Source organism: Rousettus aegyptiacus, unplaced genomic scaffold (genome assembly GCF_014176215.1).
Source record: "Rousettus aegyptiacus isolate mRouAeg1 unplaced genomic scaffold, mRouAeg1.p scaffold_m13_p_11, whole genome shotgun sequence".
Classification (NCBI taxonomy): Eukaryota; Metazoa; Chordata; class Mammalia; order Chiroptera; family Pteropodidae; genus Rousettus; species Rousettus aegyptiacus.
This window is the reverse complement of record NW_023416286.1, coordinates 45963611-45988417: the sequence shown is the minus strand read 5'-3', so window position 1 is coordinate 45988417 and position 24807 is coordinate 45963611. Positions and strand designations below refer to the sequence as shown.

Genomic DNA, 24807 nt, shown 5'->3' with positions numbered 1-24807 from the left:
GAAGAAAGGAAAACCTACTGGAAGTCAAGCATCGCCGGATGCCCATTCTGGTGCCAGTGCGAATCTCCTGGCCCTTGGCTAGAGTACCCTCATCTGCTAAAAACTAATTGTGGCTCAGGAGTATAAATTAAAATTGTAGCAGCAAAAGCTGACACTCATTAAAAGCTTACAGACTTTATGTCACACTCATTCTATTATACGGAAATATTTTAAAAATCTAAAACATGTCTAAAAGAAGGCCACTTTAAAAAATACAAACTGATCTTTTCAATTTGCTGGTTTTTCAAATATGAGCAACTTGCTACATTACTACATTATAGTTTTATGTTAAGTGTTTACTTATAATATCTGCTTTATTCCAAAAAAGATTGAAACAGCCAGTATTTCATGTTATCTGGTAGTCGTATTTTGTGGGCTCATAGAATTGCAAAGACCGAGAGGGGTGTCGTCTATAGAGTTTCTATTCCCCAGAAACTACACACAGGCAACTAACTAGACAATGAGAACAGATATGTGCATCCTGCTCAGGGATGAGTCCAAGAGAGCATCGTGCAAACAGTAATGTTAATACAATGACATATTCCAGTAAAGAAAAATATGGAAGGGGCTATGGGAATAGGAGAAGGCACCGTCAGATCGGGGATGTCCTTTTATTCACTTTCCTATTCACTCACTCCCCCATACATTCCTTTCTTTAATGCCTCGCAGGCGCCAGAAGCTGTTTCTAAGTGTTACAGATGCCTACACAGGAATACACCACAGATGGCTGCTGAAGGATGAATAAAAGTTTCTGGGACCGGAGGTGGGAAGGAAAAAAGTATTCCAGTTAGAAAGAGGAGTGTGGAGACCAACACAGCTTCAAGCAGTCACAGTGAGTGGGGGAGGAACAGGCGGGAGAGGGGCAGAAGGTGAGAGACCAGAGAGGGTGTGACCACGATCACAGGTTGCAAGACAGCAGCACACCTTTCCCTTGACAGGACGAAAGGAATTTAGGACATGTGGAAAGGTGGGTATATTTCAGAGTGGGCAGAGATAGGAAATATATCAATAGGGCACGGGGTGGGGGTAAAAACATGATGAGCAGTAGTAATTCACTGAGAAGGAACAGTGGTGGGACAGGCTCTATGAAGAACATGTATAGGACACTAGGGATATCCATGTTGCAAACCTTAAGAGACTAATGACATTAAACATTTGAATCAAATAATCAAACCTCTCCTTGCTTGGATTCCGTGATCACTGCACACTGGTGTGGCTTTTCTGCCTACCAGAGGGAGAAGTAACCTTGTCACTCTTTTCCCAATCTACACGTTTGTTTCTTACAGGTCTGGTGAAGGTCCACCGCTGAAGGTCCACATTCTGAGTCTATAAAGAACCCAGTCAATAAGGAACAGTTGCTGGAAAACTGGCTTTCCCTAGCCTGTACTGCCCAGGTGGAGCCTCGGCTCCCTGGCAACATCCCGCGTCTCTGCACAGGGATCCATAGCACAGCGACCGCCACTAAAACTCGGCTCAGGCTGTATGTCTCTGCCCTTTTGCCACCTAATCATCCTCCCTGTCTTGCCACTCTAATAGCTTCATATTACAGCATGAACATCCCATTTCTTTGCATTTGTCCAAGTAGACCTCAATTGGCTTTTGATTGCTTCTCTATTTTGTTAAGTTTACTTCGACTCTTTCCTGTTATCTCAAGGTCTTAATAATTATGCACTACGTGGTGTTCTAATGACGTCGTTCTCTTCTACATTATCCAAGTCATTCACAAAAGCATTAAACGTCCTGAGACCTAACATTAGAACAATTCCACATGGTCCTCTAGTTAGCCCTGAACCACTCGAGCCTCCTAACCACTTGGTTTTCTACTCAGAAAATAATCTGTAAAGAATTATTCTTTGTTTGTATTAACTTTTGGCGGAGATTGTTTTTTTTTTTTCTATTATTAGAAACTAAGATGTAATCCCTTCTAAACTCGGCATACTCTATTGTTTTAGTACAAAGCAGTTCATTACTACAAAATCAAATGTTTTGACTTCCACTCTTATCTTAATCAGTGTAACAAAAGGAAAAACAAAAAATATAAAATCAAGAACAAAACCTCTACAGAAATATGTAAAATGAAGAGGAAGGCCAAAGGGAGTTTCTTGAAGATGTGAGGCACAGCTTACCTATTTTTATTTGTATGTGTATTGACTAATTTCTAAAGAACACTAAAAAAAAGTTTGCTCTGTTGAAGACAGGAACCATATACACAACTTCCCTTTTCATATTGTTGTGTTTCAACGTTAATGATGTCCCTGAGGTTCTTGTTGTTTTTTTTAAGTTTAGTCTTGCCAGATGCAATAAAATGTCTTATGCAGAGAAACTCAAAATTAATAGTTACAAGAGCAGAACTAAAATATCATTCCTGAAATTTACATTTGTCCCCAGACTAAAACCAACCATATAATCCATTAGGGTACTATTCTCCAACAGTTCTAGAAAGTATACCCTTAAGATGTAGAAAGAAAGATCATTTTTCAAATTCCTAAGCCATTTTATTAAAATAAGTAGTTTGTAGTATGGTCAAAATAACGGTGCCCATCTGATTATGGGCTAAATATTTAAGAAAGCTAAATATTCTGTCTCAACTTCCAAAAAGAGAACAAATGCTCCTATTCAAGTAAACACTGTTTAAAAAGAAACATGCCATTCTTCTAATTATATTATTAGTTTAAGTCATTTGCCACTTTGGGAAAAGATAAATTCTGAAGAAGTTGGTAAAGTTAAATGTAGATTATAGGTTTTACAAAGTGAATAAAAAGATTCAAAGCAGCCAAGTATTACTTTGAATTGTATTACTTTGAAAAAGTAGTCACATCTTAAAATAATAATTTGCTATTAATCAAACTATTGAAAGTAAAATGAAATTTAACACATTTCAGACATAGCCAGAAGACTGAATACAACTCAAACTATACAAAGGGTCATTTCTTAAGTAATTTATAATTAACAGGCTCACTTACCTGGAAGTATAAGAAACCAGGTTATGGATGGAACTACATCATTCCTCCACTAGGTAAAAATACCTTGGCTTCTCTCCTTGAAATGGAAGGGAATCTAAAATGCAAAATAAAATAAAAATAAGAAGTTGCCCTTGTGAATTTCCATATCTTAAATGTAGGTGATATTACAAAATAGTAAAATTTTAAATCACTTAAGCTATAAAACACAATTCATCCAAAGTATTGCCCCAGAAAACAGAATGGTATTTGTCCCCTCCCTATTATAACGGGTAAAATACAAAATATATCTTTAAAATAAAATGTAATCAAGGTTTAAAATAAATGGTGAAAGCCATGTAGAAATGTGTGTAAAAGAAAAGCAGAATCACATTCACCTGATAAAGAACCCAAAAAAGAGCAAACCTCGCTAGAAAGAAACGTGCCCGCTGCCCACGCGCTGCGTCCTAACTCGCTGCTCGGCTTCGGGGCTGGAGCAGCACTGAAGCCGCTCGGCTGCCAGGTTGGGGTCAGGACTGAAAAGTGCTGCCCCCCTCTGAAAGGACCGCGCTCAGCACCACCATTTTTTTTTTTTTTTTTGATGGTTCTATAGAATGAAATGTTAAAAAAAAACAACAACAAATCCTCCTGGAAGCTCTCCCAGAGGGTAGGAAAGGGTCCACACTTTGAGAAAGGGTCAGAGGAAAGCCCAGGTCCCCGGGTCACGCGTCCAGCCCGCGGTGCGACCCCGCCCCGCGTGGCCGGGAGAGCGGCCACTGCTGCTCCGGTGTCCGCGGCAGAGGAGCGCGCGAGCTCGCAGCAGCAGGGTGGGCGTGCGCGCTGCGCGCCGGCGGGACAGTGGCCCCAGCCCCGCCTGCTCTGGTCGCGCTCGCCCAGCTGTCTCCCTAGGCGGCGAGACAGGCAGGGTTCGGCCACACCATCCCTGCCTTGAAGGAATTCCACTGGAGGACACAGATGTGTCAAGGAATATAAAAGCAGACGGAAAAGCGTACAAGCACAACACTCTGGAAGCAAAGGCAAGGAAAATATCCTGGAAAGGGACTACACCCTCCAGTTAAATAAGTGTTAATAAGGCTATCTTCAATTAATCAACACAGTCACCTTTCCCAAGATTTTTCACGATTTTATCTCATCTACCTTTATAACTCAAGTAATAGCAAAAAGTAAAAATTACTATTGTTCCCGTTTTACACGCAAGGAGGAAAAAAGGTACAGAATGATGACACAAGGTTAAAGGCAAGGCATAAACCTCTAGCCCCTTTCTCCATGTGGATGGCCTCTGTGTGACTAAACCGGATCTGCCGCCGCCTTCTATCTTCCTTTGCTTTAAAGGTTTTCTCTGAGACAGTGACACTAACAAAAACAGTGGAAGTGTGAGGTGTATTACTATAGAAGTCGAGGTCTGGAGTCCACTTTTTCTCTACACACTGTCACAAGTTTTCTACCGCTTTAATGTCAAAGTGGGTTGGGCCAGCCCGTCCTCTCAGGCTCCGTGGTGGCCGAGCCCTCTACTGCAAGCTGAGGCCGGAGCCCTGCCTCTTTTGGCTTTGCTCTCACAACGCACTTCCGTTTCTGCCTGGCTAATTAATCTATGTCTAAATGGAATTGCAGTTGGCAGAAAGGCAGCAATGCCAAAGTGGAATAATCACTTGGACCTGAATCTAAGTTGTTTTCCATCCTAGACAACAAATAATGTTACTCCAAAACCTACAGGCCAGGAGTCCAAATGAGTTTATAATTTGGCTTCTAATCTCACATTCTCATTCTCAACCACTTAAATTTTTTTCTTTGTCTTTTAGCATGCAAGGGGCAGCTTTGGCAGCTAAATCACATACATGATCTTTATTGATATCCTTAATGGATATTCTTTGCCATCTAAATAAACAGGGGAAAAATCTACATCATTCAAAACCAGACTCGTTTTAATAATGAAACTAAGTAGACTGTCAGTTCGTACTTCCATGTGATCATTAATAATCTAATTTGTTCTTCTCACTCCAGCAACTTGAAGAGAAATGTTCAGTTTTTTCATCCACACAGTAATCCACATTCATCCGGTCTCTAAGCATCTGGCCTTAGTAATGCCAAACTGCAGGTTAAGTGCCACTGGATGGCTCTGCGCCTCCTTTTTTTCCTAGTAAAGAACTCATTACAACTCTGATCCGTGGCTCTGGGAAGTACACTGTCTCCTTGGTAGTTACAAACATCATGTTCCCCGAGAAGGTAGTCATCTCAAGCTAGTACTAGAAAAGGAAAGAGACAGGCAAAACCACTGACTTGTAGAAGGGGAATTAGCATCATGGAAAATTACTGAAGGTGAACCACAGGTATGCCAGGCAGAAGTAGGTGTATTCAACTGGGTACATCTCCCATTAGAAAGAAAAGAAAGGAACCCCAACTGCACACCTGCAACGTGCCATACATTGTGCTAAATGCATTATGTATGAACTCACTTGATCCCTACAATAATGCTATAGATGTGTACGTTAATATTCTCATTTTACAAACAGGGAAATAAAGCTCAGAGATGTTAAGAAACCTTCCTGACTAGTACATCGCAAAGCCAGAATTTTTCTGTCTTCAAAACCAAAGCTCTAAAAAGGCAAAAGAAAGCAAGTCTTTACTTTTTCTATTATACCCCACTGCCTTAGCTTCAAGTACTAGTCCTTACGTGTGGCTCTCTAACATAGGCAGGCGATCGCTGCATTAAAGTGGTAACCTGGCAGATGCACTGCCGGCATCCAAAGGCTGCCATTGAGGCCGTGGGAATACAGACCCTCCCCAATCCCCTGATCCTTCATCCTTCGTAAGAAAGCACAGTAACACAAACACACTCTTGGGCAAGTCGTCATGAGTACCAAAGAAACAGACAATAAGAATGTGCTAAAAATTAAAGCTAAATCCAGGAAAGCAACTGAAGGTACATGGAGTAGATATAGTACCTTGCTTTATCCAATCAAGAAAGTAGTTCTCAATGACATCCCTCACTATAAATACTTGTATCCACTTCTGCAGGCTCCTTTCATCAGATGTCCATTAGATGTGCTCTTGATATTTTGGCACAGAGAATGAGGATTATGGAGGAAAACTGTGATGGCTTCACGAATTTTAGTTATGGTAGCAAGTGTGCAAGACAAAGCAGGATATGCATGAAGAGCGGCTGGGAGAACGTTCATGGAAAAATCACATACTTGGATTTTGGAAATGTCATAGTTGAGATTTTAAAAGCTGGGAAGCCTGCCCCACTTCATCCCCAGAGTGACGGATTTAACATACATCGATTAGTAGTACTCCATAAATAAGTCAGCGTTTCATCATGCTAAAAGAAAACTACTAAAAATCAACTATTGAAAAGAGCAGGTGAAAATGAAGACACTGAGATCAATAATATTTTAACAACATTTAAATGTATTAACAAGTATTTTTAACAATAATAATATTCTAACCATTCTACTCAACGTACAATTAATAAGAGAGAGTTTCCAGTATTTTCATTTCCAAGGAACTTCGAAAACACAATTGGCCCATGTGCCTTAAGTTCCAAGGCTTCCTCACCTTCACAAATGTAATCTTTAAATCTTTAATCCATCTAAACCATATATATGTCAGACGCATTGATTCCTAAAATGTGAAAAATAGGAAGGGAGGACTAAAAACCCTTTCGTCATCAGCATGCCTAAAATAACAAATGAAAAGCATCAAGATATGTGTCTGCCAACTAACGCTTCCTGGTGAGATTTTCCTTGTGCGTATCTGGGTAATCATATGTATGTTTTTAAACTGTGATGGTAATGTCTTTATTTGTGTAAATCTATAGAGTCCTCTATGTTACAGTACTAGAAGGCAGGGCAGGGATAGGGTCAGGAACCCTGCAGTCGATTTCTAAAATTATGTTTCTCAACCTTCTGCTGCGACAGCCACTGAGGAGCAGCAGCCATGGCTCTGGCCCAGCCCATTGCCGGGGCCTCAACAAGGGTCACACGGTGACCAAGAACATGAGCAAGCCGACGCCACCGGCGCCTCACCAAGCACAGCGAATTCCTGCAGGGCATGACCCAAGAGGTATGCGGCTTTGCCCCCTGTGAGCAACGCGCTGTGGAGCCGCTCAAGGTCTCTAAGGACAAGCTGGCCCTGAGGTTCATCAAGAAGAGCGTGGGGACACACATCCACGCCAAGTAAAAGTGGCAGGAGCTGACCAACATCCTTGCGGCCCCAGGAAGGCGGCAGCCAACAAGGACTGACCCCATCCCCAATGTGTGTAATAAAGCCTTTTCAGAAAAAATAAATAAGAAATAAAATTATGTCTCTTGAGACTATATCTAAGAAAATGTCCTTGGATGCTACACATTTCAAATCTCGTTATTATATTCCTGACTACATTCCTTCCACATTTAATAATTTTACTAAAAATAGTACGTTTTAGGGCACAGCTGACTTTAAAAAGTCATGAGTTCTTCCTCCAAAATGTTGTTCTCTGTTATTCTGTGAAATGAAAAACAAGATCTCTGTGTCATGGTCTTGTGTGAACAGAGCAGGCTAAAAAGATATCTCTTATTCTCAATCCTTCCTATGAAAGTCACTATTATTTTCTTCACTTCACTTTCTTACTCTGATAAATGGGGATAATCTCAGATATTTTTAGCAGCACTACCAAGACTATAAACAAAATTATATTGCTAAATTGTTTGAAATCTCTTTTAAAAGTATGGGTTTATTATCACCTTGAAGGGTATCAAATAATGTTTTCCTTATACTTCAAAGACTTACCAAGTGCCTCCCAAGCTAGGCAGTAGATTTCCGTGAGGTCCCTGTTTGAGCTACCTTCATATTATCAACAAGGGAACCACTAACACGATGAAAAATGAAATGACTCACATGCTATCTACAGATACAAATAATATGCTGTTAGAGCATAGAGATAGACAGCCTAATTTGGATTAGAGAGGATCAGAGTTATATCCAGTCTCTTGGAAAGAAACTAAATTGCTCTTTTTCTCATTGGTTGTAAGACCAATAACACAATCTTTCTCCTAAATCAGTTAATATACAGACATACAGTTGATGTACCTCCATAAAAGAGAGCTATTTTCTAGCACACAGTCTGCAGCACACAGTAAAGTTATACTCACATGCAACTGTTCATTTTATGAGACACCCTCTCCCAATAAATTCTTCTGGGCCAGCCCTGCTCCTATTAGATATTGCAGCTACTCCACATGTTAGATACCATCACAGATTCACAGATGCTAATGAGGCATGCACAGCATCTCAGGGAGATCTGCTACTCTTAATCCTGCATAGAACTAGAGGCTGAGTTTTCATCTGTTATGGATTGTGTCCCCTCAAAGTTCATTTGCTGAACTTCTAAACCCAATGTGATAGTATTTGGAAGTGGTGCCGTTGAGGAGGTAATCGGGTCATGATGGAGGAGCCCTCCTGAGTGAGATTAGAGCCCTTATAAGAAGAGGCCAGAGAGTTAGCTAGTTCTTTTTTCACCATAAGGATACAAAAAGAAGTCAGCTGTTTACAACCCAGAAGAGGGCCCTCACCAGAACCCAACCATGTCGACACTGTGATCTTGACTTCCACTCTCCAGAACTGTGAGAAATAAATTTCCGTTGTTTGTAAACCACCCACTTTATGGTGTTTTGTTACAGCAGCCTGAGCTAAGACATCATCTTAAATTCATTACTACTAGACTTTAGACAAGTCTATAACTTCTGAGTTTCCATTTCCAGATCTAAAAAATAAAGGGGTTGTTTGGACTAAGTCAGTGATTTCCGTGAAAGAGGATGATCTTTATCCATTGCCTCCCCGTCCCCACTGAAAATCCCTGTGTATAAAAAGATATGTTACAGATAGGACAAGCTGCACAGACAAAGAAGATGCAGGAAAGCATTTAGACTTTGATGTTAAGAATAGGGAAAGGGACTTTAAACACAGTACATGCTCTTGTAAGAATTGAAGTTATGGCCTTTCTGAATAGAAATATTTTACCAGACCTGTTGATAACAGGTAATTTGGCAATCAAAACCATAGGTTTGTCCATTAACCTCTCATCGTGTCCTTCCTGACACATAGCTGGCTGGCAGCATGAGGCAAACAGAACTCTCCATTCAGCAGAGTAAACTCACCCCCAAAGAAGACGAGTTCTCAAGACTAATAACTTATCAAGGATACAATGTCCCAGGCAACAGGGACCCTTACATGGGGCTACTCAACGGCCACAAATCATACATTCAAACACCCTGCACTCCATCAGACCAGGCCTAACACAACAAAAGCAGCAACACGAAAAGTACACGCGAGTGTGGCTCATAAATTCCAGGTCTAGTCCCAGTTCCGCCAGTGAGTTATTGTTTGACCTTGGCAAGTCACCTGCAACCTGCAACATCACTGTGTAGACCAGATAATATCTAAGTTATCTTCCAGTATGAAAACTGCACTTAACTTTTTATTGTTCTCTAAAAATCTATTGCTGCTAGAATCCTTGTAGCATCTTTAAGGTCATTATATACATCTTCATTATAGGCTCGGTTTTTTTATTTGTATCTTTTGTTTAAATTGAATAATTCTTTATTCATTCATTATTCATTTGTTCATTTAGGCTGGGCACTGAGAACATCAGAATGATTCAGTTCCTTACTTCATGGAAGCTCAGTTTTAAATTCCTGTATTCCCGGCCATCTCAGGCAGAGTACACTCAGAACAACTGCCCAGAACACAAGTTTGAGATGCAGAATGGGTAATGCTTGTTTTCTTTGGCTTCTTTACGATTCTCTCTGGCTAAATGCTACTCTCTACAGTGCCAAGTCTCCATACTGCTGAGGCCTGATCTATAGCATTCATAGGGCTGGTGACATTGTGATAGATGAATAAATTAAATCTTTCACCAAACTTAAAACAGGCATTTTCAATGGGAATTTTTATCTTCTTCGTTCCTAGATGCAGGAATGTCAATAGTTGAGAGATGCTATGATGTTGGCAAAAAGTCATTACAAAAATGGACTTGCCTTCCAAATGATCTCTCATTATTTTGCAAATGTATTACTTTTGCTGGTACCAATTTTTTAGTTTACTTCATGTTATGCTCCAGCTGCGAGGGAATTGAGAACATACTGTCCACATTTTCAAAAAAAGACTGTAACATTAACGGAATAAATATTTCACCATGAAAATAAAAATTATGTGTAAATGTTTATATTATTGAATTTATTCAGTCAATTCATTGGGTTAGGCCAATGGAAGGATGCTTTTTTGAGAGCCAAGGAGACAGGAGAAAAATTTAACCTCAACATTCAAATAAATAAGTAGTAATATTGTTTACAGACACTATTTTAAAAATGCATACAGAATGTAAATGGGTGTTACTCTCGGGGAACCTGCAATTGCTGTATATTTGCTGTGTCTACCGAATAACAATGACATGGGGAAAAAAGAACAAGAAACACAGATATTTAATTAATAAATATTTTTAAATATTTAAAATTCATTTTCACTCCATACAATGGCCAGTTAAACAAGATAGGGGTAAAGTGTGAACAATGAAAAAAATATTGGAGTATTTAGCAATAAAAAGGAATGAATTCTTTATGCATATCAACACGGATGAAAATTATGCTAAGTGAAAGAAGCCACACAAATAGAAAACATATTGTATGATTCCATCAATATAAAATTCCAGCAGATCAGTATTTGCCTAGGAGTAGGGGTGGAGAGTTGGGAGGGGCCAGGAGGGACCAGAAGGGGTAGGATGGAGGGATTACCAAAAGGCACACGTAGCTTCCTGGTGATACATATGTTCACTATATTGATTTTTGGTGATGGTTTTGTGTGTATCTCAAAACCAATCAACATGTATACTGAGTTTATTTTATATCAACTATACCTCAATAAAACTATAAAAATTATTGAGTAGAGAGACAAACATCAGGCAAAACATTTTTAAATCAGAGACAGTTAAAATTTGGGGGTAACTAAGATAGCTGTTAGATGATAAGCTACATTAAACCTATAAAAGACTATCAAAGAAAGATTTCTGATTGCTGGAAGTTAAGGAGGTTTTACTATCCTAGAAAAGTCTTTCTGAGCACCTAAGGACTATGCCTAGACAATATACATCTTTCCCTAATATATTTTTTTCTATTTCCTTAAGATTTTTGACATAAATAGTTCTAACTACCTTCAGAGTAGTGATAACAATAGCTAACATTTATTGAGGATTTACTATAAACCAGAACCCAATCTAAAGAATTATCACATTTAACCTTAATCTAAGGAACCTAAGAGAGGGGAACTATTATGATCCTCCATTTGATGATCTAGATGATGATGTCCAAATTCAAAGAGGTTAAATAACTTGCTTAATGTCATCCCTCAATGCAGTGGTAGAACTGGGACATGAATTCACATCGAGCTCTTAAAATTAAACTTCTCTCCCTCTGCGAGACAAACGGGATCCTGGAACGATGCCGTAGGTCATGATTTGCTGCTTCACACAGCCGATGGCTTAAAGAAACTGTGAATCAAACAGCTACATTTCTAAGTGTGAAGTCTAATCCTTTGCCTGGTAGCAGCAGAAAAGGTCAGTGATGAAGTGATGATGGAAGGTAGTAGGAGGATTGCAACAAGGTGGAGCAGGAATAAATGATAGCCAGAAATTATCAGACCTGGTTTTGCCCACAATTGTAAACTTGGACAAGCCATCTCTCCACGACTGTTTCCTCTTTGGTGAAACTAAGGGTTTGGATTAGCTGAATTCTAAGACTCCTTCCAGCTCTGTGATTCTGCCAGTCCGCTTTTAGGGAGTACTCCTTAAATTCTGTAACTTGAATCAAAAATTTCCCATGACACCAAACACATTTCAGATACAAAGCTTCCTCCATCCCCTGAAATACCTGGATGCTCCCCACACCTAGCAAATTCTTTTGTTACTTCCCAAAGATACTCTGTTCCCAAGGGCTGGCCCTAAAGGAAGGCAAAGGAGGAAGGTTCCTCAACCAGGGCCTGCCATGTTCTCCCATGCACTTTGACAATCCTTTTCACTTCAAAACTACTAAAGAGTTGATTTGGGCTTTCAGGTGGTAAAAAGGAGTCACCCCACGGCCCACCAGCTCATTCCACTTTCCCTGTGAAGTTTCTAACATCTGAGATAATCTTAAGTACTTGGCATGTTGTGGCTATAGGTGCCAGACTTCATTTATTTCCAGTCCTGTTGGTTCTCTAAAGTGGCCATCCTCTCTTTGCACTAAAAACACATCATTTTCTCTTTTTAAATGATGGATTTTGTGACCCTTTAGGGAGACATAAAAAAATAAGAGCAACTAAATAAGGCAATTGTAAACCATTTCAGCATCTATAAAAACTTGTCCTTTATCACAAAAGAAAAGAAGAAAATGTACAGGAAAAAAATGTAGCTGAGAGGAGACCTGATATCTTTAAGAACAACTTCTCTCATAAATTTTCATCTCTGTATTTTGGGGTTTTAGTTAACTTAATTATTTCTGGGATAAGCATCCTCAAGGGTGGTAACTACTTTCACTGTACATTACTGGGACGCACTCTTAAAAACATATACAAGGAACATGGTGTCTATTTTTCTATAACTTTCTACATATCTGCTCTACATTTTTATTCTGTATTTTATACACTATTTTCAAAGATAGCCTGTTTTTTCTCAGAACATATAATTTTTCTTTTTACTCTATTTTCACTGACAGATTTAGCTATCATTATCCTATGGTAGTTCTCCCTAATCTGTGGTTTTGTTTTTCTGTTTTAGTTTCCTGTAGTCAACCTGGATCTGAATATATTACATGGAAAATTCCAGAAATAAACAATTTATACAATTTAAATTGTATGCAGTTCTGAGTAGCATGATAAAATCTCTAACCGTCCTGCTCCATCCCACCCAGGACGAGAACATCCCTTGCCCAGCATATCTATACGGTTCCTCTTAGTCACCTAGTAGCCATCTCAGTTATTAAATTGGCCATCAAGGTGCCGTAGTGCTTGTGTTCAACTAACTCTTATTTTACTAAATAATGGCCCCAAAACCATTCACACAACTTCTGTTAGAGTATATTATTATAATTGTTCTATTTGATTATGAGCTGTTATTGTAAATCTCTTACTATATCTAATTTATTAATTAAACATTATCATAGCTATGTATGTATAGAACAGTATCCACAGTTTTAATAAACCAAAAATTAAAATATGGATCTCTTCTTTCCCACGTAAAATCAAAGATTTACAAAATTCACTTCCAATCTTCACCATTACACAGACATAGGTTTTAGGTGGTTGTCTTCACTATGTGCATACTTTTCTAATTTTTTGCTTGAATTCTCCATATATCTACTTAGTCCATTTATCTGTCATTTTAAATGGAGTGATATTCCATTGTATTATCATGTGTTTTAATGAGTCATCTTTCAGCTAGTTGTTTTTCACAAATTATTATAACCTAGTCAAGCATTTTCAAGTAAATAAATTTTGTTTTTCCTTTTCAAGCTATTTCTTCAGCCTATAATCTGAAAAAAGGAAGAATGGTTTAAAGATCATAATCGGCTGGATGATTTTTACTATAAGTTGCCAGGTAGCTCCCCAAAAAAGGTATTTTTCATGTCACCAGAAAAATATGAGCCTAGCCTTTTAGTTCTTTGAATCTGTCACGTGTTTGTTTAATATTCTCTTACTGCCTCTTTTGAAAAATGTGTATTGATCACCTATCACATGCCAGGTACTTCATACGCCTTATGACTCATTCAATATCCTTGACTGCCTCATAAAATAGAATCTACAAAATTTTTTTTCACTAAAGAAACTGAGTCTCAAAAATTTAAATAATGTGCACAACATTCCAAAGCTAATACTGATATTGTCAGGATTCAACCTCACTATCTGCTTCCTGTGGATTCTCCATTATATCATCCTGCCTCATAATCACAACCTTTAAATATCTTACTGGTTTTTCCTTTCTTTTCTTTCTTTCTTTCTCCCTTTTTTTTTCATTTAGTTTTCCTATTTACTGAGGTATAAAATACACAAATAAAGTGATTAAAGTGCCCTCATCTTAAAAGTATAGCCCAATGACGTAACCACCACATGGATCAAGATACAGACTCTTCTCATTCCTTTCCTTTTCTTTTCTAACATAGATTGGTTTTGTGCTTCTCATTCTACATAGAGCCTGGTACTGAAGCTATGCAAATAGGTGCTTAATAAATTCTAACTACTAACGGTCAAAACTAGAAGTGCCTCAGAGATTAGTTCTTCTAAACTCTTAAACTTCCAGATGTGGAAACAGAAGGAAAGTCACTTATCCAGGACCTAATAATTCAGAGCTATTTCTGCTACACTATGATGCCCTCACCTGCCACTGGCTTTTTACTCTCCACTCCTTATGTTAAAGACATAGCGAGGGGTGACAAGGAAGGCAGGGCACATAACAGAGAAAAAGGGCCTAGATAAAGATGTTTTTATTGTTATCTTAATTTTAAATTAGTCTTGAAAGAAAGAGTCAAACTGGTAGAGAAAGACTCATTAAGCTGACCTTACTGTAAAACGCTATTTTTTTATATAAAAGTAATTTGAGTCCAACAGAAAAACCAATTTTGCTTTTAAAAACTACAAAATTAGCAACAACAGAATAAAAACTGGATGTGTTCCTTTTAAATCTCTAGAAAAAAACAAAAATAATAATTCATATAACAAAATCATAGAGAATGATTTTTTTGATTTATAGAACTTGTCGAATATGATAATAAATGTGAATGGGTTAAACATCCCCAACAAAAACAAAGATTCTCAACAACTAATAATATGCTGTTTGTTAGACAGGCCTAAACCAAATGATTCACTAATCTAAAATAAAAGAAAGGGCAAACGCATCCAAATGTAAAATTTGGATGGCAATGTTTATACCAAATAAAGCAGAACCTGAGCAAAAGAACATTTAAGGAAACAGAGAATATGTGAATAATTTCAACCTTGCTAATAATAAAAATTCCACTTTGAAGAAACAGATTAACTTATCAAACTGACAAATATATTTCAATTATAATATTTCTGTCATTGAGGGTATAACCAAATAGACATATCAGTATGCTACATTAAGAAGACAATAGGAAAGTGGTCAATATGCTATGGGTATATATGGTGAAATAACATGTAGCCACTAAAAATCATGTTTTAAAAAATATTTCATGAATGGCAATGTAAGAGGCAATTCTGAACTTCCTGCCACTTTCAGGCTCTAAAACCCCAAATTTTTAGTGTTTTCTTCCAAGGACTGATTCGTGTTTCACTGGAATATAGACTATGTTAATTTTATTTTTTATTCTATGCTCCCCAAATGAACATTACTTTCCTAACCAGAATAAGTAGACTAATAAATAAATAAGTGAAAAAATGATATAGTTCAATCATCCACTTTGTTCAAAATCTGTCCTACAAAGACACAAATTTACCAATGTTAGGAAAAAGAATGTGCAAATGCTTGAGGATAATTCTGAACAAGTTCAAAACTATTTTAAGCAATGGCGGTCTCATGGGAATAGCCTTTCAAAGTATCTTAACTGAATTATTTTGCATTCATTTTAATGTATATACTTTGACATGTTAGGGTATTATAAAATAAAATTCTACTAATTTATGTTAACATGTTATTTGTTTAACAATTTGAAGGAAGAATAGATAGGCTTTTAAAAAAGGGACTCAATAAAAGTCATATTCCTATGGGCTTAAAATGAGATTTGTACTAGCTATCATGATTATGAAATAATCAGATTCCAGATCTTTCGGGAAGTTCTCTCTCTTGGCCAAAAAGAAACTATAATACAAAGGGCTATCAAGTATAACTGTAAGGTTGATATTCATAGACCTATAAGAACCTTAGCAATCATGGCATCCAAATTCCCATCCTCCTAGAAACCACAGCCCAGAGAGGTAGACTGACTGGCCCAAATTCTTAGCTAGCACTTTTTCCTAGCATAGCTGCATCTGTAATCTCCTCAAATTTTCCTTCCTGCCGGATTTACATATTGTGATTATCACCAACATCCACTTTTTTCCACACGGAATTTTTTACCTCAAAGGAAAGGAAGAAAAGATAAATTTTAATGGAGTAGATGGCAGATAATTCAACAGGCAAATCCTTCTTCAGCTCTCATTTATCCAACAGATATGAACGGAGTGCCTCCAAAGTGTCAAGTTCTATGATGGGGCTACAGTCCCTGCCCTCAGGGAGCTCATAGATTATGAGAAGACACGCACAGGGTGCTATGGGAGCAGAAGGAAAGAGCATCTAATCAGATTAGGCTAATAGGACAAGTAAGGGAAGAAATGGGAGATAGGAAAATAACATCCTAGGCAGGGAGACCCATGGAAAAGCGCAGAATGCGAAAGGATGGCAGACTTTGGGACCTGCAAGGAGTTCAACGTGGCTGGAATTTCAGATACCTGTGGGAAAATGGAAGCAGGTGAAGTGATAGGGAAGGCTGGGGACTCCGAGTGAACGAATCATGTCCTAAAGGCAACAGAGCCTCTAGAGGAATTTAAGTTAGAAACTGAAATGGTCATATTTGTGTTTTAAAATGCTTGTTGTTGTGGCACGATGAGGCTGGGCTGGAGAGGTGAAGACTCAAAATGTGCAACCAACCAGAAGGCTCCAGCAGTCACCCAACTGAAGACTGAGGGCCTACACCAAGGAGGGCTGGTGCCAGATGAGGGACAGGTTTAAGAAGTATGTAGACAAGCAATATGGACTTGGAGACCCTTTTCGTGTGGGGTGAGGGAAAGGAAGAGTGTATTCAATGTCTCAAGTTCCTTCTTCTTCAAAAAAAAACATTTCAAATCATTCATGCATTTATGCCACAATAACAAAATGGCTGTGTCCTCAGACTTTAAATTTCAAGAAAAACTGACTAAATTCTGACAATTCAAAGGGAAGCAAAGGTCAGTGAGGTTACTTGAGAAACAAAGGAGAAACAGCACAGACCTGTTGACAAGTTACAGAATAATATGGTGGTTTTGGCCCCAGATGAACTCGGGTTCAAATCTCGGTCTGGACACTTGAAACCTTAGGAAAGTTATCCTTTAAAAAAAAAAAATTATCTATTTTAATTAGTTTCAAGTATACAGTACATTGGTTAGATATTTATATAGTTTGTAAAACGATCCCCCCTAACTGCTCCTTCTCTCCTCTGGTTTTCCACCTAGCCAATATATTAATACTAACTGCATTCCATATGCTGTGCTCCCCATCCCCGTGACTATCTATCAACTACTAATTTGTACTTCTTTAACCCTTCACCTCATTCTCCCAGTGCCCCAACCCCCCATCCCCTCTGTCTGTCACCAAATTGTCCACTACATTTGTGAGTCTGTTTTTGATTAGTTTGTTCTTTTTGCTCCTTAGATTCCGCATGTAAGTGAAATCATATGGTATTTATCTTTCTCTGTCTGACTTATTTCACTCAGCATAATAACCTCTAGGCTAAATCTCAGTTTTCTCATTGCTACAATGAGGATAATCATGGCCATGAACAGTAGGCTAGTGGTTACCAGAGGGTAGGGGAGAGGGAGGAGGTAGATGGGGTAAAAGAGGTCAAATATGTGGTGACAGAAAGAAATCTAAGTATGGGTGGTGAACACACAATGCAATATATGTATATGTTGCAAGGTATATATATATATATATGTATATGTGTATGTGTATATATATATATGCCTTGCTGTTGAATTGTGTACCTCAAACATACTGGATTCTGTTAACCAATGTCACCATTAGATAGATGATAGATAGATAGATAGATAGATAGATAGATAGATAGATAGATAGATAGAAAGAAAGAAAGAAAAAGAAAATGAGGATGATGAGATGTACTTAAGGTGGTTAATCAGGATGTTGAAAGTGCAAAGTACGGCATTTGATAAATGAGCGCTTGTTAAATGATCACTATTATTATATAGTAAAGAAGACTTCCTACCACTAGAAACAATAATTTTTAATTTAAAATATTAGATTTTATTGTTAAGATAACCTGAGTTCTGGGTATTGGGCAAAAAAGAGACCATCAACACCCTGGCAGGTAGCAATTGACTTAAAGCTATTGTCGGATACTTCTTTTCAGTTTCAAGTACAGCCATCAAAAGCAGCAAAGGTCTTCACATGGGGACTGGGAGATGTTCCCACACCCAAAATCTTTCAGAAGAAGTCTGCGAATTAAAGCTTAGAAGATGATGACAGTAACAAAAACCTTTTAGGCAAAAGGAGAAAAATTACCTATTTTGTATTCTGAATAGATAAGCAGACAAACTCAATAACTATTTTTAAAAAGTTGTAAAAATACTGTGAAAACCTTGAAGACTTGGTAGTTTTGACAGAAGTGATAAAGTGACAACTATTCCAGGTTCTAGGAAAACCCTAGCAGACCAAAGAAATGTATAAGGAAGCAATTGCTGTATTTAAGTCAGTAACATCTGTTAAATTCCATCCTAGGATTCTTAAGGAAGTCAGTAGATACAATAACAACACTTTTTACTGCAGTTTTGGAGGAGCGATGTCAATGGTGTGCTGACAAATGTTTAACAATGAGCTCCCTGCAAAACAGTTTTGCACGGATATCTATATCTCGCACATAGTTAATTTTAAATTTGATAGATACAGATTAGTATATAATTTACAAAAAAATAAAATCTCCACTATTCTTTATCATAACTTCCATATAACCAATTCATTCATTAATTTTTGTCAAACATTCTTACCTGGAGAAAACCTATGGTTGCAATTGACCGGTGAATATAGTTCCAACATGAATGTTTGTTGAGATTTCATTTTACATTAAGAGTATGACAAGACATCATTCATTATCGATAGCAAGAGTGATTCTTTTTTTTTTTTTTTTGCTGAATCAGCTTCTTAAATATTAGAAGAATATTTCCACAATTTTTTGTCCTATTTATGATGTAATGCTACAGACAGGAGACACTATTAAGTTCGATTGGCAATTATCTTCATCATTTTCTTAGGTCTAGACAACAAAACAATAAGTTATGTCTTGATGTATAGTCAATACTCTCATTAAGTAAATAATCCAATGTGGCCAATATTATGACCACCACTAAATACAGTGTTTGGAAGAACCATGCCTTAGCACACCATTAGATAGTATTTCTACCACACTTCATTGTTACACCTTTACAAACTCCTCAATTCCTTCATCCAAGTCATCAATAAAAATGTGCCCCTGTTTGTTGAACTTGACAAAACATGGTGGTTGTTTTATTGTTTAGGAATCTTAAATATCTATGTTTGGATGCTGAAATGTTTATAATTCCAAGGATTATCTTTATTATACTTGGCTACCATTCTAAGACATGACCTCACTCAGTGGTGTACTTGAGCCAGTTCATATTGACTCATAAGAGAGAATTATTAAATGTTTAAGAATTTTGCAAGCTGGTTGTTAAATACAACCATTATTAAAAATAAATTATATAAACTTAAATTATAGTTAAAACTTAAAGATTCAAGATTCATTACTTCCTTTTGATTTTACTATATTTCACAATTATCTATGTTCTTGGAGTTATTCAAAATACAAAAAAATAGTAGCATGTAAGTTTGGGAGGGATGTAAGTTTGGGAGGGGTGTAAGTAGAACCAAAGTTTCCTAAGGTCCTCGTATACTCCAGGAAATGGTAAAACTACTAATTTGTATCTTTCTTTAAGAAGTCAAACATGAATGTTGTACCCTTTCTAAGTATGTATAACTAAAGAATGTATAACTAACACACCAATAGAAAAGGAGAGCAAAAAAATTTAAGTTTTAAAATATTTAATTAAAAACAAGGCAAGAAAGGAGAAAAAAATGAATAAGAACAGTGGGACAAATCAGAGAGTTAGATGGTAGAATGAAACCCAAATAGACTTCATTAAGGACACACAAAATGATCCAATTAAAAGACAAAGACTGGCAAACGAAAGACAATAAAATTTAATTAAGCTGCTTTTAAGAGACATATTTTAAACATAAGGATACAGAATGTTTGATAATAATATCACTTTAAAAAAAGATATACTATGCAACACTAACTAAAAGAAAGCTGTAAGACAAAGTAGACTATGAGAAAAAACCATTGTCATCAAACTAATATAAAAATTCTATATTTTGTATGCATATAATGATATGGCCTCAAAATATAAAAAGCAAAAACTGAAGGAACTAAAGAGGGAAATAATCATAAGCAATAATCCATAATCACAACAAGATTTTAACACACCTCTCAGGAGTTAATAGAATAAACCAAAAAAAAATCAATTTTTCTATCCTTGTACTTTTAACCTCTTAATATCCTTATTTAAGAATTATCTATTATAAGCAGCATGTAGTTGGTCTGAAGCTTTTTTTTTAATTGAATAATACTATTAACACCCTTAAACACTATACCCAACAACTGTGGAATATGCATCATTTTCAGAAGTAAACAGAATATTTATAACAATTGACTACATGCTGGGCTGGAAAGCATGTCTCAACAAATCTGTAAAAATTGAAATTACATTGAGTGGATTCGCTAATCGCAGTAAAATTAAGCCAGAAGTCAATAACAGAAAGAATTAGAAAATCCCCAGGCAATAAACTTTTAAATACTTCATGAATAAAAACTCCTAAGAACTAAATGATAACAAACATATAAATCCTTCTAGGGGGAAACCTCTAAGCTAAAAAGGGTCTTTTGATCCACCCACTAAAAGCAGTGGATATCTGCTCCCCTTCAATGGTGAGCTGACCCGTCATTTTTTATTAATGGACCATATACTGAGCCTATGCCTAAGAAGGGGCCCCCATTCAAACCCAGGTCTAGGAGACCATTGGAGCAAATGGATCCGAAGGCTAGACAGTCACCCCATTGAACACAAGAATTTTCTTCTGTTTCACAGTGAGAGATGGTATAATTAATTAAGTGTTAAACACTCATTGTCTTTTCTCAGTGCCCAGCATTATTCTCCCAGTGGTAGAATATACCCACTCTCATCTGGACTGTTGGAACTACCCCCTCAACACTGTCAGTGCTCCACAGAGGCCACTCTGGTTCCTGATGGCCCTTATCTTAACAGGACCATTATCGTTACTTTCACCTGGATAAAGGACTTGCTTTCTGATGCTTGGGAATTACATCTATACCGTCTATACACAAAACATACATAAAAACCACAAATACGCAAAAGCCACAAAAATATTCTTGTTTGAAAAAGAATTATTTTATTCACCACAAGTGAAGATTTCCTCATGCTATAGCCTCCTATTGAATTGCTTGCATGCTTTATAATGTATTTCCCACAGCTCATATAAATAATAAAGTACTTAGAATATAACAAATATTCAAAATAATGTTAAGTTTTTAAGCATTCGACAGTACATTAACTGGAGTAATTAACACTAAGTGCTTTAAGCCATCCCCCTAAATTTCAACAAAAGTTGAGCTCTCTTTTGAATTACTATCTAACATAGTTGATGGAAGGCACTCTCCTCCAAATGGTGACTCAGGGAATCAGGCAGCTACTATCTTCTTGCTTCAGTGTAGTCCTGGTATCATGCCGCTAGCAGGAGCAGAGGAGCACTCACGGGTGTCAAATCAGATCCTTAACCTCTCAGCCTGGAAGTGACACATGTTGGTTTTGCTCACATTCCAGTGGCTGGAACTACTCACATGACCCTACTTAGATGGAAAGGGGCTGGCAAGTATAGTCTCCCCAGTGATCAGGAAGAAAGCAAAATGCTTTGTTTTAACACATAACACTGTCTCTGGCTCCAAAAGATATCAAACCTCATAGTCTATTAAGGTGGAAGGAAAGATATGAAGCAGAATTCACTGATTTGGGGTACCAAGTTTAATGCTAAGAACTTCACATACACTGTGTTTAAATAGAAAGAAAATTGATGAACTAGACGTGACGATCTCCATTTTATACATGAAGAAACTAAAGCATAGTGTTATTAAACAACTGAGGTGTTGAAACCAGGTCTATCTGACTCCAAGGCCCAAGTTTCTTTCTTGATCAACTCAGGTTGGTTTGAGTGTGGCTTACAGCCCACTTGAATCATAGTCAATCAAAGTGCCTTCAAACTGGATTCTTGAGTCCCATATTAAACTTATTGAATAAGAATCTCCAGGGCCCAGGAATCTATACTTTTAACAAGTTTCCAAGGAGACTCTCTAATATTTTGATCATGCTGTCTCTAGAATAAAACAGTGAAATTCTAAATAATCTCTTTCAAGAAAATAAAAGAATGTCTGAAAAAGAGATAAGATTCAGTAGATTTAAGAGAGGGGCCTTGTGACAAATTGAAAATCCTATAGACCAAGGAGTTAGAAGCCACGGACACTGGTCCTAGACCAATTAATTTCCTGAGTGACCTCAGGAAGTCACTTAACCTCACCTTTGGAAGTGGTTCCTAAGAAAGTTTACATTTTCTCCACTGAAAAATGTTAGAATCAGGCTAAATGATCCCTAAAGCCCCCTTAGGCTCTATGATAATGCGAGAACCATAAAGTGAAACAATAAAACAAGCAAAGAATGAAGAAAGTAATAATAGTAACACTTAAGATAACGGCTAATCCCAGAAAGGTGTTTTTTCTAGATATAGACGAGCTTCTTCTAAAATTTATATGGAAAGGCAAAAGAACTAATATAGCTGAAAACAATTTGAAAAAGAAGAACAAAGTTAAAGGAATCACAATACCCAATTTTAAGACTTACTATTTAACTACAGTACTCAAGACAGTGTGCTATTTATTGGCAGAGGAACAGACACATAGATCAATAGAACAGATTTAAGACCCCAGAAATAGCTCTATATAAATTTGGCCAACAGATTTTTTTTTTACAAAGGTACAAAAGGCAACTGAATGGAAAGAGGATAGTGTATTATCCTTCTTAATAGATGGTACTGGAACTGAATATCAACATGTAAAAGAATTTTTTTTTCAATCTAAACCTCATATCTTAAACAGAAATTAAATCAAAATGGATCCTAGATTTCAATGTCAAATGTAAAAATCTAAATCTTTTAGGAAAAAATAAAGAAAAAAATCTTCGTGACTTAGTGTTAGGCAAGGAAAGCTTAGACATAACACCAAGAACATTAATAAGAGAAAAAATTAGATGAATTAAAAACTTTTGCTCTCCAAAATATCATACGAAGATAAAAAGACAAGCCCCCAGAAAGGAGAAATGATCTGCAAATCACATATCTGAAAAAGGATGTGTATTCTAAATATATAAAGAACTTTCTAAACTCAATAGTAAGAAAACAAAGAATCCAATTTTTGAAATGAGCAAAAGACTCAAACAGACCTTCACCAAAGAGAATATATGGATGGTAAACAAGTACATTACGAGATGTTCAATATCATTGGCTATTAGGGAAATACAAATTAGAGACGTAACAAGATGCCACTTCACATCTATTAGAACGGCAAAATTAAAAAATAGTGAGAACGCCAAGTTCTGACAAGGATGCAGAGAAACTGAATTTCTCATACATATATCCTTGGAGAAATGTAAAGCGGTACAGCCACAGGGAAAACAATTTAGCAGTTTTTTTTAAAAAGGTAAGCATACACTTAAAGTACCACTCAGGAACCACATTTTTAGGTATTTATTATTGAGAAATAAAAACATGCTCACACAAAAGGTATGTTAACTTTCATAGCAGCTTTATTTATAATTGCCAATAGCCAAAAATTGAGAACAACCCAAATGTCTTTCAAAGCATAAATGGATAAACAAATGGTGGTACCCTCATACAATGTAATACTAATCTGCAATAAAAAAGAAAGGAAGGAAGGAGGGTGGAAGGAAGGAAGAACTGATCCACGAACAACTTGGATAGATTTCAAAGTCATTACACTGAATGAAAAAGACCAGTCTCAAAAGGTATGATTCTACTTGTATGACATTCTCAAAAAATGATGGAGAACAGATTAGTGGTTGCCAGAGGGGAGGGTAGAGGAAGGGCATGACTATAAAGGGACAGTCCTTGTGAAAATGGGACAATTCTGTATCCAGCCTGTGGTGGTGGTTACATGGATCTAGACATACTAGAATTTCATAGAACTATACACATATACACATAAACATACGAAAGAAAGCTCAAAACCTGGTGAAATGTGAATAAGCTCTATAGTTCAGTTAATAGTGTTACACCAGTATTGATTTCCTGGTTTTGATAAAGTATTATTATTAAGGAAGATACTTTCATTGGAGGGAGCTGGGAGAAGGGTACATGGGAACTTTCTGCACTATTTTTCAACTTCTCATAAGTCTACATGATTTCAAACCAAAAAGTTAAAAATAGCTAATATGTGTACTCTCTCTGTAACCATGTTCTGAGAAAGTTAGATAGATATATCAACATATAGATAAATATAGATATATATCAACATATATATCTATATATATCAACATGTTAAATACTTATATCTTTGCAGTAGATAATCACATTCATCACATTTTACAGACAAGGAAAGTGAATTCCAGAAAAGTTAAATAATTTGAGCAAAGACACAGTTGATAAGTAACAGAGGTGGGACTCAAACCCAGGAAGTCAAGTTCCAGAGCTCTCAGTTGTGGCCATTAAGTAACGATTTTTTGAGGGGCGGGGGGAAAGCAGGACAAAGAAAAGGTCAAAAGTCAATAATATGGAGGGGAAAAAAGAACACAAAAACACAAAATAAAATGAACGAGGCAAGCCAAGGCCCTGAGAGTGACCTTTCTGGCACACTCTGTGTGTGTC

At 37.0% G+C, this 24807-nt stretch overlaps 1 protein-coding gene across 6 annotated transcripts in view; it reads right to left on the bottom strand.

The window, feature by feature from the left end:
- The window catches only part of CSGALNACT1 (chondroitin sulfate N-acetylgalactosaminyltransferase 1), a 272752-nt gene that overhangs the window by 143582 nt on the left and 104363 nt on the right, over positions 1-24807 (bottom strand). The window contains exons 1-3 of one of the 6 annotated variants that reach the window (XM_036228762.1): positions 3377-3756; positions 3003-3096; positions 1214-1365 (exon numbers count right to left, since the gene is read on the bottom strand). The gene's annotated coding sequence lies outside the window, so the exon portion shown is untranslated. Of the gene's footprint in view, positions 1-1213; positions 1366-3002; positions 3097-3376; positions 3758-4248; positions 4335-24807 lie in introns of those variants that run through there. The other 5 variants (XM_036228764.1, XM_036228765.1, XM_036228763.1 and 2 more) reach the window with 5 other exon arrangements.